Here is an 18,809-nt window from a genome sequence, read left to right as displayed (position 1 = left end):
TAAATTTTTTAGTTAATTCAAGTTCAACTGCAGAAAGTGATAATTTGATTTCCTCTTGTGGTACTTCATTTGAGCAATTTAAATACGTTTTTAATAACATACGTTGTACTTCACCCGCACGTCTACGATTTAGTAATATTAATTGGGTAAGAACTGTATCTTGTAATGCCCTAAAAGACAATAAATCCATTGGATTTTTCTTCAAATTGGTTAACGCGGTTTTTTCTACCGACAATAAATGGTTTCTGAAAATCTGTATGTCAGAGGTCAATGGTAAAAATGCTGGCTTGTTCCATTTTTTTTGGTACAATTCTTTTGATGCGTTTGTTGATAATTCATAAGACCATTGCTTGGTTATCAAATTTTCTACACTTTTAATATTTGCAATATCTTGACTGGTGTTTGTGGAAGGGCACAATGAAGTAGATCTTTTTATAAGTAAATACTCGGCAATGTCACAACATTGTTTCAGGGATGTTCCAAGTTTTAGGACTAGAGACGGCGCGCCAAATTTATCAGATTTTTCGTCGAATCCAGCAACAACTTTTGTACAGTTTATGATTTTATCAAATAATTCAGGCTTCAGACAATCTTGAAGTGATTGACAATTCTTCTCCGACTCTCGCATGGCCAACAAAAACCTTCCAAGTTCTCTCATTTTATTTGATACAACAGCAATTAAATGTTTCTCTCTATGGCATTTTATGTACCTCGTACCAAAAGCTCGAATCAGAGGATCATTTTTCACTACCAAAGATATTTCGTCAGGTGCCATTCTAGGAAACACTTCTTCAACTAGCCTGGTATCTTCGCTTGAAAAAGCTAAAAGAAGTGATTGAGCATTTGCTTGAATATTTTTGCGTTTACCACCAATTTCATCTTTTTTTAAAGAACATTTTTTTATATGTCGCCTGAGATAATTTTTTTTAAACAGCCCGAAACAAAATTTACATGGTAAATAGTTTTTAGCGGTTGATGGTTCAGCAAACTCATTAGGCCTTCGTACAGGTTTAATTTTTGATGCACCGCCTATATTGTTAAAGAAATTACCTCGCTTACGGAGTTGGTCAACCAAATGTTTTCGTTCTTTTGAGCCTTTCTTTAGAGCTAAATATTTTCCAACTTCAGTCTCTTCAGAATGTTTCCTAGCAAGGTGTCGCGTAAAGTTAGTTACTTGTTCTTCACAATATAAACAGGAATCCTTTTTATCCCAAATTCTTTTATTTGAAAGGGCCGTCTTTTTGGAAATTTCTACAGGCACTGTGTAGTCGTAATTTATTTCTTTATTTTGAGCTGATTTTACTGATATTTGGGGATCAAGCGATAAACTGACAAGCGATGTTTTTGAAGAATTCTCGTGTTCATCTAAAGATGAAGTACTTAGTACAGATGGCTTGTAGGAAGACTCGGAATCTTCATAGACTGACGAAACGGAAAGTTCATTAGATGCGGGCATTGTTTTCAAAGTGTTAAAGGTCAATGAAGAGTCTAAAATAATTTAAAAAAATTAAATATGTAAAAATATTATAAAATCGATGAAGGTTATATAAGGTTTTATTTTATGTCTTAGAGTTATTGAAATGCACAACCTGTCAATAAGTGATTGTTAAATATAAACATAAAAAATTTTAATGAGTCAATTTTTTTTTTAAAAATGTATAGTCTAAAAGATTTATATTATAAAATAGAGATTACACGCAAATATGAATTCAGTATATCGATATGAGATCTAAATTTAATTTAATAGCATAGGTGAATATCGGGTATCTTAATGACTTTATGAGATCAGAAATTCAATATAATTATATAGGAAAATATCGTGTATCCTTGTGAGATCCGAGATCCAATTGAATAATATAGGCAAATGCCGTGTATCCTTGTGAGATCCAAAATCCTATTGAATAATACAGGCGAATATCATACATCCTTATGAGATCCGAAATTAAATTAAATAATAGATGCGAATATCGTGTATCCTTGTGAGATCCGAGATCCAATTGAATAATATAGGCAAATACCGTGTATCGATACGAGATCCGAAATTAAATTTATTAATATAGGCAAATACCGTGTATCGATACGAGATCTGAAACTAAATTAAATAATACAGACAAATATCATATTGTATCCTTGTGAGATCCAAAATTCAATTTAATACCATAGGCGAATTGATGTATAAAACTATAAAGTATAATTACGTACGTCAATACAATATTATATAAATATAACATATAACATCAAAATACTATTAAACAAAAAAAACTTAAAACATGTTATTATATCTCACGGAAAAAGATTTTTTTTGTTAAGTAAACAGTTTAAGTTTTTATAGTTAACACTAATTGAATTTGATCTCTTAATTATTTATCTATTAGATTATAAATGTCAGTATAAATAATAGTATTTTAAAAATTGTTGAATATTGTTTATTAGTTATTATCATAGGCAGATTATAAATGTCAGTATAAATAATAGTATTTTAAAAATTGTTGAATATTGTTTATTAGTTATTATCATAGGCGTGTGCACGGAGGGTTCCTGGTCTGCATAGGCACCCCTTGCCATGTAATAGGGGCCCTATAAATCTAAGATGTATGTTCTGTAGCATATTATATATGAGTCCGTATTTTTCTCACTTACCATTAGAGATCAGCATATCAATATACAAATTAAGGAGTTTTTGTTTTGGATTTTGTGAAGTCGAAAATAAACACAAAAAGCCAACATCTGTTAATTGTTATACTTATAAATATGAAATTATTATTAGTTAACTGTTCACTAAATTTATTATTTATGAGTTATTCTACAACGATCACTTTCAATTGAACCAAAGTAGTTGTATAAAGAATTGTTTTTTCTTTAACCTAAAATCATGTCACCTAAAAGCGGTTCTCAAGGAAAGAAAAAACTAAAAACAAATCGGAATTGAAGAAAATACTTGGTTTTTTTATCAATTTATTCTGCACAGAACAAATTGTAAATATATAAATATATAATAGTAAACAGTAATGTTAAAGTACATAGTTCTATAGATAATATTAAATACTAAATGTAAAATATATATATATATATATATATATATAAGTATATATTGTTATTTCTCTTTACCGTTATATATTTTTATTAATATTGAATAGAAAAGTGATGAATTACTACCTACTTAACAAAATAGATGAATAAATAAATGTAAATAATTTGAATAATTAATAGAATATATAACTTATAAACACAAAAAAACTAACATATTAAAATATGTAAATGTATTGTTTAGATAAGGCCCAAAAGTCCCTCAAAATTCAGGTCTGTGCACTATGGTTATTAATTTATTATGTATGGCGTTTTAGTAAAAAAATTAAATTCATGCAACTATAAGTTTGTCAAAGGCTACCTAACTTAATGCAGTTTAAGTTCTAATATGATTAGTTAAAAATATATAATATTGTAATATAAGCATATTATTATTTATGCTTACCAAAAATACATAATTTGTGTTATTATTTAAATAAATTTCTTTTGTACATGCCTAAGTAAACATTGTTAATTTAATAATAATATATTCATATCATTTAAATACTTTGTATGAGTTTAATATATGTATAACTACAGAGTACAGGGTAATTTAGACTTACATTTTATAAGTAGGTATTATATTATAATAAATAGGCACTAAATTATGCCTGTGTCCAAAAAAATTATGTTTTTTAAATAAATAAATTGACAGTTTCAAACAATCTGCTACCTAAATTAAATAATGTAATATACACCTGGTTAATATTATTGTTATACTGAAGATGTATTCATAACTAAACTATCACACAATCCCTTCTAATGCTTAAGTAAAAACCATGGTCGGACTGGCTCTAAAAAGACCTATCATTCATTTTATTTTAAAAGTTTCTCAAAATATAACCATATCAACTATATTATGCTAGTTAGTAGATTTACTCATGGTTTTTTTTTATTAATATTATTTACCCAATAGCACAACTTTGTAAATAATATTTAGTCATTGATCATTGGTTTAGGTATAATACTTATTATGCATATTTTTGGTTTATTAAAAGGGTTAAACAAAATATATTATTGTATATTGATGTATAATTTTTAATACACAGCTTTTTTAGTCAACCAAACTATGATTTTCTATAACCACTTATAGCGGTTATAAACACTAAAAACAAACAAAAATGAAATATTAATAATTGACAATTTTGTCAACTCAAAAGTTACCTAGTGAATTAAATGTTTGTTAAGTTAATACAAAAATAAAATAATGAAAAACATATTATATGATTAATATTATTATTATTACCTAATGGATAATCATAATATCAGTTATGTTAAGTTATGTTTATCATTATTTGTTTGATGTATGTTGGAGACAGAAACAACTTTTATTAATATTAACTAAGGCGAGCTGCTCACAATGTGAGTTTCCAATAGATGAATGGACATTGGACACAGCATACTAATCAATACATAAATGCATAGGGATAGAGTGAAATTTACAGTAATTACATTGTTAACAATGTGATTTAATAATATATAATAGCTAAGTTTTATAACAGTTTTTAAATTTAACAATGAACTATTTAAATAAAATTTATATATAATAAAATTGAGAGAAACTTATTTTACGGTTTTAAGCAATTTTATTGAAAGATAATATAAGTTTCAAAGTTGTTTATAAATAGCTAATCGCTAAGATATTAACCTCTCACTCTATAGAATAATAGATAATACTATAGATAATATAAAAGCACAAGCCATGAATAAAAGATTTGATCTTTATTAATTTTCCAAAAAGGTCATTTTCTATAATTCAGATCAACAGCTTGTATTCTTATTAATGATTTTTCTTTTATCATAACAACTTACTTTTGATTTTTTTTATAAATTTTACCCATGTTTTTAAATATTCCTATAAGTGATTACAATATATAAAATATAGGTACCTAAGATAGAAAGATATTTTTGTTATAAATTATTTTAATAGAAAAAATGTGATTTACGTTATAATAATATTAATATATGACACTAGGTATGGACTTGGCAAGTTCATGGTTAAGCAAACTAAGTGTTCAGATATATTAAGTAAATCATAAATATTTTTTATAATTAATTAGAAAATGGCAGATGACCCATAAGGTAAAGTGTCTACCATGCGTTCATACGTCTTAAACGTTATAGGCCAGCCCGACCCTGAGTAAAATAAATTAGTTTCAACAGAAAATATAAATCCCATTTAAATAGTAAATACTAAATGCACTGAATATAATATAATAATTATATCATATACTAATAAATAATAATAGAAGTGTGAATATGAATTATTTACTTTTGTAACTAATACAACTACCTATACAAGATTTTTAAAATTTTACATTTTTACCTGAACATTGACTTGTTTCTGTTTGAATATTTTGTGATTCAAAGAATTTTCTCACTTTAAATTTTACTGAAATAAAACATATTAATTAACATTTTATAACCATTGTTGGTTAAATAAGTAAAATAAAATAATGCATTTACCTGTTGAATCGATATCATTGTTTTCCTGGCTATGATTATGAAAATCTGCATTTGAATTCATATCTATTTCAAAACAGTTAAGTATAGGTAGTTACTCAAATTAATAAGTTACAAAAATATGAGAGGCGCTCATGGGATTTAATAAGTAAATATGAAGCCTCAACTCATTATCATTCAGTTTGGGAAAAACACTGCTAAGATCACTAACTGGCTTTGATTGACAGAAGATTTAGGATTTAGGTACAAGCAAATTATAATATGATAAAAACAAAACATTAAATTATCATAAAAAACTAAATATGTATTAGTTTTTATCTACTTCTTTTGGGTAGGTATAATAGGAAGGTGTATAAATTTGTACAATTATTAGTAAATAGCCATATAGGTAAATAGGTGGATAGGTACCTACCATATAGGTAGGTAGGTACCTAATCTATATAATAAATAAAATAGGTAAGATATAAACTTGAAAAGTTGCAACTATTTACTGTTAAAAATATTTAGACATCAATTGGTAGGTACGTTTAAATATCTTAAAATATGTTTTCTTACCTTGTTTTCTAGTTTCAACTGTCCTTGCCATTTCAAACATTTTTTTTGATCTTGTAGACCTCATATTTATAATGGATATAATTAATAGGTATAATATTTATATAATTATCCGTTAAATTATATTATAAATAATATTATATTAACGTGTAATAATTAATTATTAAACTGACACAATTAAGTCACTAATTACTACTAATCAGTAAAGATTTAAAAAAAAAAGACACATGAGTAGGTATAATACTATAACGACGAACGGCGTGGTAACATCAGTACACGGAGACTGCAATGAAGCAATTGACAATTACACGAATGTGAATAATATTGTGTTTAACAATAATATACAATATTAATACACTAACCCATAATTTTAGATTTATTACTATTTATAAGTTTTATAAATAATAATTTCATTCATGTCTATAATTATGTAGTGGTTGTAGTGGTAGTGGTATAGTGTACAATCACTACAAGGCTTCATATTCATTCGTTTATGTGTAGTCTATATCTATACTATCGACGACAGTATTATACTACAAAAACAACAAAGATAATATCCCCATTTCGTGTTGACGAAAAAGTTATTTTAGTAAAGAATAATGATTTTACAATGTTGTTTTTGTCTGTGAACTTGTAATATATATAAATATGTAATATATATAAGATATAGCCGATATAGGTAGTATAAAAAAATAAAATTTTTATTCTCCCCTACCTTCACAATCATTATAAATCAAATTCAACAAGTATGCACTCTAGAAAAATAATAGTAACTACCTTTTCAAGTTAAAATGCTTCATTTTTATACTTCAGCATCTTTTCTGGTACTTGGTAGGAGAGTGATTCATGTTTGAATTTGGGACGGCCAAAAATATAATTAGTAATACCTACTTGAAATTTTCAAAATAATAGTGAAAAACAAAAAAATCACGCAAAATTATTTGCGCTAATCTAGATTTCGACGACAAAATTAATTTTGTTTCTAGTATAACACAACAAATTTTAACTATACCTAGATGCGTTCAATCTTTACAAATGTTAATATTATCATATTTTAACCACCTTACAATTTTCAATGTACTTTGACTCTTCTAGAGATAGGTACTTGTAAACATATAATTTTTTTTATTATTATTTTCCAATAAACATCAATAAAAATAATTTCAGTGGGTCAAAAGCTTGTAAATTTTATATACAAGATTCCTCGTGAGTTTTATATTAGCAGTTGAAACATAAAAAAGATACATTTTGACTTTTTTTCTATATAATACAAACATTTAAAGTTCAAATTTTTATAAAACTCATTAAAATCTCGAAAATTTGAAAATTATTTTGTATTTTAACATTTATAAAATGTTATATTTGTATAGCAGAGATTCAAAAATTTTAAACAATGTTTCTTTTAACTTTTAAGTAGTTAATAATATTACAACCAACAAATCTAAAAAATATATTAACTTTGTTTGTTTATATTTGTTTTAAGTGCACAATTTGGAATAGGTATATCATAATTTTAAAATATTATTCTTGGTATTTACTATAAACTTTTAAAGTATATTATTAAACGTTATAATCACAATGACATGATGGAGGCAAATGGCAATAGGCATAGAGCTGAAAAGTGTTGAGTAGGTATTTATGTATATTTTGTGTTGGATTTAAGTGTGTAATTTATACACATAAGATGTAACAATATTAATATACTGTTCTTATTTCAGTATACACATCAATGATATTTAAGGTTAATTAAGTTTTTATTAAGACTCCAAGTCTCCGAGATGTAATAGTTAAAGTCTGCACTAAATTGATGTATAATATTGGTTTGCTTGGCTTCACTTTTAACACATAGGTATAAAAAAAATTGAATTTCTAAAGAATAAATTGCTTATAGGTACCATCTAAATACTTAATAGTATTATAGTACATACCTATTGATAATATTGTAATAAGCATTTTATACACGAAAATGTAATTTTCTATTCTACCTGCTGTGACTAATTCAGAGGTATAGTTGTTGATTATTAAAAAATATTTCTTAAACCAAACATTTTCAAATATTTTCATACATGCGTAATTCATCCATAAAAATAGGATGAACATTGAACATGCTTAAAACATAACCTCGTATGACGTGCATTAATATTCTTTCAGAATTATACAATTTTAATACCTAATAACAGGGTTTGCACTAATGTGCAGTACAACACAAATTGTGCAGTTCTAAAATAAAATGTGCAGTTCTAAAACGCTAATTGTGCAGTACTTACTGCTACCTACTTATTTTAGCATTGTAAAACAATAACTATTATACTTTAGATAATAGTATAATATAGACCAAAACGATTTGTATTAAAGTTATAATAATTCATAATAATCAAATTATATTATCGAGATATTAAGATATAACCATGAACTAATGTGGATTGACGGATTGTAACAATATGTTAAATGCATAGGGTAGACCTTTTACATTGTTAAATTTGTCATTTGAAATTCCGGCTATTTTTATATTGTTTGTACTCGATTTTCCAAGTAAGATAACCAATTCATTTTTGAATTTTGTTTGAAATGTAAAAATGTTTATAGGTAAATATTTTGTTCCAGAGTTAGATTACATTGTAGTCAGTGGCGGGGCGAGGTAAAATTTATATGTGGGCGAAGTAGACTCAAAGTGATCCTTTTTTTTTAGATACAATCATTTTTGTATAGATACTTCTCCCATATTTCTCTATGGTTAATTATAAAGCCCTTTAGAACGCGAGGCCCTTTGAGGTGCGAGGCCGTGGGCAATGGCCCACACCGCCCACGCCTAGCGCCGCCACTGATTTTAGTGTAAGGTATATTTAATTTAACTAGGTATATTTATCTTTATATTCATGTTATAAAAAATTTGAGCATGGTATTCTCTCATGCCAAAATGTGTATACAAGCCAAGTTCAGGTACCTATCTACTTGTGCAGTTCTAAAATATTCTTAGCGCAAACCCTGCCTAATAATTCGTGTTATATTACTTATATATTTACACTTTTAATTCATATACCACGCTGGGGCGGCACTATAGGTTTAGTAATATGAATCGCCGGTATTCGTACTTTCATAGTTTTACCATAAAATATGTAAAAGAAAACTTGAAAACATAAATCTATCTACATTTATCAAAAATTCCTTCTCAGATTTTAAAATGATCACATTTTTAATGTTTAGACCAATAATTAAACAAATCATTTTTATTCAAAATTTGAAACATGCTCTTGCCTGTAAATCAGTATCGTATTGATTATACCTACCAGAGGCGTGTCTAGCACAAAGTCATTGGTTAGGTACGTTTTTTATGTACTTAATGTGCTTTTAAATTATCAGGGAATATTTTGTCCTATCACATTGGATATGGGCAGTGAATTCTTAGGTTTCCAGTTTTGGCTGTTATCTTTTTTGTAGCATAGTTATTTTTTTTATTTTGAGAATATTAAAAAGCAAACAATTTTTAACAATATTGATTGAATAGGTACTCATAGTAATATAATAGAAAATATAACTTCAAACTTAATTTCTTATAGACTTTTAAGATTTAAGAGAAAAAAACTTAGAAATTAACAAAATTATAAAATTAAAATTAAAAATAATATTAATTTATAGAGTAAAAGATATTCGCCTATTTAATATTAACTATTAATAATATTAATGATAACATTTTACTTGTGATAAAATATAATCAAACAGTAAAATAAAAATTTGGCAGGCCCGGACTTAGTCGGCTTACCCTGTAAACACACCACTACTACCTACCGAATTCTCTAATGGTATTATACCTACCAATAATCATTTTTGCGTAGAACGGTGTGATTAATATGGTACAATTCAATTTACACGAATAAGTTTGTATAATGTATATAACACCGATAACTTTTTGATACGATATTTTAATTTTATACACTATACTACATTATATTATATACACATAATAATATTTATTAATATCAAAAAACAATAATAGTAGCAACATTATAAAATTAATATAAAAATCGTATTAAGTTTTTGGATTCTCTCTTTAAAAGCGAGGCTTGTGCTAAATAGATTGAGTTCAATACATTTAAAATAATTAAATTAAGATACAAATTAAAATACAGTAATAAGAGAAAGAAAGAGAAATAAAAATATATATACATAAATAAATATCGGACTAGTTTCCAATTTTCCAAATTACAATGGCAAGTTTGTACAGTTACCGGTTCAATATTGTTATACTGTAAAGAACAATAAATGCATTTTTTCTGTCATGCAATTACCTTAATATTTTTCAGTTTTCTTGGGAGGAAGAGATAAGTAGTAGAGTAGAAGATATCTGATATATGAAAATTTTCTCAAAAAGTCTACTCATTAATTAAAAGTAGTGAAAAAGTGATTATCCTTGGTGCATTATAGAGGTAAAAATTAAACATTTTTCGACAGTTTTAAAAAAAATCGAGAAAAACAAAAGAGTGACGGAAAACGGGAATTTTTACGAAAAACCAGTTTTCGACTAAATCGAATTTCTTATATGGTTGTAACTCAAAAAATAATCACTGTAAATACTTGAATTTTTCACCAAATGTTTATATTAGTGTCAACTATATACAGTTACCTTTTCAAAATATTTCGATTCTTTTTTTAGCTATTTATAGATCACTGTAATTTTCGATTTTTCTGAGAATTTTTTTTTGAAATGTCGATAAAAAAATTTTGGATGGCCAAAAAAACTTGAAAATTTAATACAAGGTTCCTTATGAGTTGTTCTTATTGTAGTTAAAAAAATCGAGCGCTTGAATTTTAAATTTTTACGAAATCACGTAACGATAACGATTTATTCTCAAACGATTTTAAATATTTGTTATGATTCAAAAAGTATAAGTCGCAGATACTTGAAAATTTCACCAGTTATTTAGATTGACATTTTATTAATATGATTTAATTTTCAAAATATTGTGACTTTTTTTGGGCTGTTTATAGACAACTGTATTTTCGATTTTTTTAATAATTTTTTATTGAAGTGTCGATAAAATGTTTTTGGCCCTATAAAAATACTTGAAAATGTAATACAAAGTTTCTCATAAGTTATTCTTATAATGCATAGGCACAATTTTTAGGGTTCCGTACTTCAAAAGAAAAAAACGGAACCCTTATAACATCACTTTGTTGTCCGTCCGTCCGTCCGTCTGTCAAGAGCGTTTTTCTCAGGAACGCGTGGAGGTATCAAACTGAAATTTGTATATGATACTCAGGTCTACTGTCCCTGGAAGCTGTAGAAAAATCAACCTTCTAAGCCAACGCAATCAAAAGATACAGCCATTTAGGCCGCAAATTTCCGCAAATTTTCGAAACTCGCACGGGAATCAAAACCTACAGGGTACTTCCCGTGAACTTAGAATCTTGAAATTTCGTACGAAGTCACGTCATATAGTACAGATATAGGAAAAATTACGAAAACCGTAAATTTTTAGTTTCATCATATAAAAAAAAAATATTTTTTTTTTTCAAATAATTTTAAACTTCTAATCCTTTTCCTCACGAACGCGTATTTATGATCCTCCAGCTTTCCATATTTTGATGTTATAAATTTAATTTTGCAATAAAAATACCATAACTATGACTCGATTGTCGTGATGGGTGAACTTTTACTTATATACCTACAGGTTTGTACGGACTACGGAACCCTCGGTGCGCGAGCCAACTCGCACTTGACCGGTTTTATTTTATTAACATTTGAAGTTCAAATATTAACAACAATTCATCAAAATCATCTCCGTTCAGAATCGTTTTTCGTATGGAATGATAGTGATGATACCTATCATTACATTCAAATTTAACACTTCTATAATATAGAATATTGATCCATACGACCATACGGCACCTAATGTACAGCAGAGCGATACCCACTTACCCGCTTTTTTTATATTTCTTTATTAACCTGTGGGCACATAGGTCATTTGGTGGTTAATTTTTAGTAGGTTTTAACAGTGAGGGAGAGGACGATTGGTTTTGAACACTTGTTTTTGTGTCAAGGATTTGTCACCAACAACCCGAGTGGTCACCCATCCGGGAACTAGTGACATCGGCAAGTTCTGGACACTTTATGTGACTGAAGCCAGAAACCGCTTCACATAAAGCCATCCTAACTTCTATGTTTAGGAAATAAAAATAAAAATGTGTTAAAAAGGAATAATTGAGGGGCGACAATGCAAAACGTACTATTGCCAAAAATTGAAAAATTGAGTTATATATCATTTCTGATAGTAAAAACCACGAGGAATCGAATAGCGTGTTCAGATTTTGCCAAAACGTACTATTTCTAGTGTATATTTGATGATAAAGTTTCATAATTACTGCAAAACGCACCATTTCCATCGCTAAAATCGTGTCAAAAAGAACTATTTCCAAATTACATCAAAACGTAATATTTCCCATGCTATTTAGTATCATTTTAATAAGTATTGATGCAAAACGTACTATTTTCAAAATTATGCGCAAAATGTACTATTTCCAGATTGAAGCAAAACGTTATATTTCCCATGTTAAAATGTAGTAATATTAAATCAATTATTTGCAAAAGGTACTATTTCCAAGTGTAAAAGATATAGATGACATTTCAATTTTAATTGTTTATTATTTATTATTCTTTAATTATTTCATGGTGATATGATATGGGACTACGTTATTTTATTTTATTTACTAGTTGGTGCAACTGATAAAATTCAGTACATGCTTTGGTGTTGAATATAATCACAGATTATTTCGCTCCAAAAGTTACTATGATGACTATCATGGTATTATGATAATGATAATACACTTCACCTTAAATCTTACCAAAAACGAATTATGTCAAACTCCCGAAGCAGAATGATGTCAAAAAACTTCTAAAATTTTTTATAATACCAGAGGACGCTCAAGAATTTTATGAAGACATTTTTAAAAATAATGATGATCCTTCAGATGAAGATATTCATTATTATGATGATGATAATGAATAAATTCATAATTTTTTTTTTTTTATTTTTTTAAATAATTTTTAATAATTTGTATATTTTTCTAATTAACCACATACCATGTTATTTTATTTAAACTTATTAGGTGTTATTATTAAAAGGAATATACTATGCTTAATAATAAGTTGTTTTTATTTTATAACCTAATTTATTATTTATTTTTTATTGTATAATCTACTATGAATTTTTTTTTAATGATTATAAAATAGGCTTTTGTTGTTATTTAATATAAATATACCTAAGTATTTTCAATTTTGTGATGAAATTATACTAGAAAAATACTCTACTTAGTTTAAAAGAAAAGTAAAGACTTGTTATAAGAAAAGCACAGAATGCTAACTAAAAATTGTGATAATTTTACTAAATAATTTAATTTAAGTTAAATTTATTGATATTTGTTTTATTTCATATATTTCATATTTATTTTCATTTTACTTATAATAAAATTATATGCTATGGTATTTTGTTTAAACTCATTAAGTTTTATTATTAAAGGGAAGTTCTCTATGTTTAATAATAAGTTGTTTTTATTTTATTAATTTATTATTTGTTTTTATTTATATTTTTTTTTTAATAATTAATAAAAAAAAATGATTTCTTTGTTTATAATTTTTAATAAAATAATACTAGAAAAAAACTAGTTATTAAGAAAAGTAAAGACTTATGAGAAGAGCAGACTGCAAATTAAAATTGTGATAAATTAACTTAATAATTTAATCAAAGTTAAATATATATAAATATACTTGTTTTCATTTCATATATTCTATAATTAATTTAATTTTACGTATAGTAAAACCACATTTTATTTTTTTTTAAAGTTGTTATTGTTAAAGTGAATACACTATGTTAAAATAAAAGTATTTGTTGATTTTATTTTGATTTGTATGATTATGGACTTCCTTTTTAATTATTATAAAATAATGTTTTATTATTTTTAAAAAAAATACAAAACATTGCAGCAATTTAACAATAAAAAAAAAGTATGGCGAGTATTTATTTTTTCATGAAATAGTTAATTACGAAAAATAAAATTCTAGGTCGTTTTGTTAAACAATTAATATTAAAAAATATGCCTACCTACCTTTATTTGTTAAATTATGTCAAAATGAACTATTTAATGGAAATAGTACGTTATGATGAAATATAACCAAAACGTACTATTTCCATCGAATTTTGACAAAACGAACTAAGTGGTGGAAATAGTACATTTAGGCACGATTCACTTTAAAAAATGATGTTTAAATTTACCAAGTCTGAAATTTAAATATAAACAAACATCATAAGTAAGTTCAGTTTTTTTTTATGTATTTTTTGAATACTTTAGATTTTTACTATGACTTTCTGATAAGCTACTATAGAAAATCGATGTTTCTGGAAAAAGCAAAAAATGGAAATAGTACCTTTTGCATTGTCGCCCCTCAATTATGATGATAAAAAGTATATTAAAATTATAGAGATATTATCAATTCTAATTTCTAATTGAGATATAGACGTCTATTTAAAAAGTAAAATACTACCTATACATAATATTATAATATAATAGGTAATTAATTCAATTAATTATGTATTTATGTATTATGTAACAATTTAGACATGTGTAGACATTAGTTATATTTTAATACTTGTAATAATAATTATGTTTTAACAATTACCTAATATTTTTATGTTTAATATTATTATATCCGCTTATGATATTATAATAGTAGATATTAAATAATTCTGAAAGAATCCAAGACAAAAATATTATGTGCATGCCGCTGTGCATAATGATATTTAATTTATTTATCAAGATTTAATAATAAACATTAATAACTATTTGAGTATCCGATATAAATAGATACGTGCCATCACCCGTCGTTATCGAATGTGATGCTTGTTGCCACGAAGTACGTTATTATTGAGAACTGAACGTTGCGTCGTTGCGATACAGATTGTATATTATGAAAATAATATGTTTGTAGCAAATTATAACTTATAGCATAATATAGAAATAGGATCTCATAAAATGCGTATACAATTGATGAACACACAGTGCAATGTTGCCGCTCTCATTTAAAGATATGGAGCTCGCATAACGCGCTACATAAAACGGCGCGTGTACACAAATCCAAATGAACATACTAAAATACACACAGGCAAACACACAAAATTTATAAAAAAGGTCATTGTGAGATCCGGCTATTTACACACACACACACACACACACACACACACACACACACACACACACACACACACACACACACACACACATACGGGCGTAGGGTACTCAGTGAGATCCTATTGTAAAAGGTGACGTTGTGAGATCTATGATTTTAATAACGTATTTTTGAACTGGACCAAAACATAAGGTTTTCAAAATATATTTGGGTATAACATACTTTTTATATACACCAACATACTCGTGTTTTAAATTATATTGATGTAGACGTTGTGAGGTCTTATGTGTGTTAAGTTTGATACTGATCTACTCTACTATACGAGATCCTTTTTTGTATATTATTTTAAAGCTTCAACACAACGAGATCCATGCGACGTTGCCATCCTCCCATAGTCTCATTACATTCTACACGAACTCAAACATAACTAAGGGCCGATTTCACCAACGCAGTTAATCGCGGTTAACTCACCTTAATCACGATTAATATTGATAACCAGAGATTACGGATTTCACCAAACCCGGTTAAGCGTAACCGCTGCTTAATCACGATTAAGAACTAACCGCCCAATTTCGGCCGATTATCGTCCTTAATCGCGGTTAGTTTTCGAAAATATTGATAATGTTATCAATTATTAAAATATTTTCTGTTTTGTATGAGGATTTTATATTTTGTTTAAACTTCAATTGTTTTTTGGTTTCAAATATATTTATATTTTTACAAGATGCACCGAGCTCGTAAACGTGTGTTTCAAATTTGTTTTGAAAACGATGAAGACGACGAAAACGATTTCATAATTTTCGCTGTTCGCCGTCCAAGATGGATACGGGAAAGAGCCGAAGACTTCGATAGTCTGGATGATCGGGATTTCATTACGAGGTACAGACTGACAAAACCTACAGTTTTGTCAATTCTGGCAAAAATAGAACATCATCTCGAGTATGAAACAGACAGGTCAGTCGGTGAAGTTGGAGCTTATAATAACAAAAACTTTTCAAAGTACCTATAACAGTTTTTTTTCCGACAGAAATAACTGTATATCCCCGATTAATCAGTTATTATGCACTCTACGATTTTATGCCACTGGATGCTTTCAAACCACTGCAGGGGATCTGTGTGGCTTTAGTTCTTCAACAGTAAATCGGATAGTGCATAAAGTTAGTTGTACTATTGCGTCCTTGCGTAGTCAATATATTAAATTTCCTGGAACACCAGAGGAAATAAGACGGAACCAGTTAAATTTTTACAGAAGAGCCAAGTTCCCAAGAGTCATTGGTGCTATTGACTGTACCCATGTGAAGTTGTGGCAATCACCAGGTATTTACAAAAATAATTAATACTTAAACCTGTTTTTCTTATTAGTAGGTACAAGTTATTACACCCGTAGACACAATTTTCTAACAATATAAATGTAATTAATTAATTTTTATTTTTACAATTATAGTTACATTTTACATTAGTGGTCTTTCTTTCTGAATTGCAGGTGGAGAATCCGCTGAGCGTTTCCGGAACCGCAAAGGATATTTTTCGTTAAACGTTCAAGCGATATGCAATGCTAATTTGGAAATAATTGATGTTGTTGCAAGATATGATGGAAGCACTCACGACTCCAGAATATTTCGAGAGTCAAAAAGAAGAGCTTTATTTGAGCAAGGAGTTTATGGGGACGCAGTACTGGTAGGAGATAGTGGCTATGCCTCTGCAAATTACATGATGATACCACTACAAGAATGCCATACACCAGCGGAAAACTTGTATAATGAGTCACAGATAAGGACGAGAAATGTTGTTGAAAGATTTTTCGGTGTTTGGAAAAGACGTTTTCCAGTAATGGCTTTAGGTTTACGAGTAAAACTGATGCGTGTTTTCCCTATCATCACTGCAACATTAGTATTGCATAATATTGCCCGAATAGCTGGAGAAGAAGTCCCCAGAGGCTTTGATTTGATACTCCCTGCTCCTTGGGAAGAAATACTTGCCCAGGATAACATAGACATTGAATATGAGCCAAACCCTATTAATCGAAGAGTAACACAGCAAAACAGTGGGCGACAGGCGTTAATAGATGGTCACTTTGAGAGGTAAATTATGATTAAATACAATAATATTAATAAGTTGATTGCCCAATCAGAATAATATTCATAATAAATATAAGTACATAATATATCTTATAGAGCTTTGAATTTGTAAGAAAATTCATTTTAGTACCATCAAATTTATTTTTAATTTTTTTGTTAGCCTTTATTCAATTTTTTCTTTTTTTTTTCGATATTTTATTTATTTTCCAACTATAGTTTAAAAATGTATAAGAGAAAAAATTTACATTGCAATAGTTGGACACTCCCCAGCCATTGGCTGTGTTTAGTTAAATAAGTATTGACTATTGAGCTTAAAACAAGTAGAATAGGAATGCTTTTTAGTGAAATGTTAGATAGGTATTTGTTTATTATTATTTATTTCCAATTAACAAGTACCTATGAGGGTATTCAATATTGCAGTTAATAATTCAAAATTATAACAATACTATTGTGTGTGATAAAAAAATTTTACTCAATTATTGTATGATTGCATAATACATAATAAATTAACATAAAAAATATTTGTATTAATAAAAAATAATAAGATTTAAAAAAATGCATTACCTACATTTATTATGTATTAGTGAACAGCATAAAAATAATAGTTATTATAGTAGAGACTTGTAGTATAAACCTATGGTATAGTTACATAGTGCATACAGTTGCACTTTATAATAATATAAACTGTTCTATCAAATTATTGGTTTTAAAAAATCTTTAATCATAATTCACAAGTAGATCATATGATTCATGTCTCATGCTTATATTATTACACTACCAGAAAATCATAGAAATGTGTACACCTATAATTTCTATTTTCAAAAGTATACCTACATTTGTTTTACAATTACAAGTATGTAGGTACTTGTATCTATATCTTCAATTATTTGAATTAAATTATTAATATGTACATTCCATTTTAGACAATTGTCAATATACAGACCTAAATATTTAACTATATGTACATATATGTTTTAAAAATAGATGGGCAAACATTTTCACATTTTTTGTCAATACATTTACAAAATGTAAAATAAATGATTTATTTATTTATTATTTTTTAATTTCAAAAATTTAAATATATTGTATTCGACAAGGAACCTTCATAATATGAAGAATTATCCTTAATGTTTTTTTATATAGTTAATTAAAATGTTTCAATTAGTATAAAAAAAAAAAAAATAGAATCATTAATATCATAATTTTTTATTGAGATTTTTCCAGTCACAACTTTTATATTTATTTTTGTTGATATTATTAGATGTTTGTTGAATATAATCTAGGTTTATTTTAGAGTACCAATTTATTATCTAACCTTTTTCTTGTTTTTTGTTTCAGATTAATCACACATGAACAAAATGATTAGTGTTAAGCAATATGTTTACTCACCTACAACATGTTTTGAAAATAAATTATTGTTAAACCATATTCTATTTTATTTTTCTGTGTTCCAAACAAAAAAAAAAAATTAT

Source organism: Diuraphis noxia, unplaced genomic scaffold, assembly GCF_037042655.1.
Source record: "Diuraphis noxia isolate RWA-SAM2 unplaced genomic scaffold, SU_Dnox_SAM2 contig0001, whole genome shotgun sequence".
In the NCBI taxonomy this organism is placed as follows: domain Eukaryota; kingdom Metazoa; phylum Arthropoda; class Insecta; order Hemiptera; family Aphididae; genus Diuraphis; species Diuraphis noxia.
The sequence above is the reverse complement of the archived record's forward strand: the minus strand, read 5'-3'. Positions refer to the sequence as shown.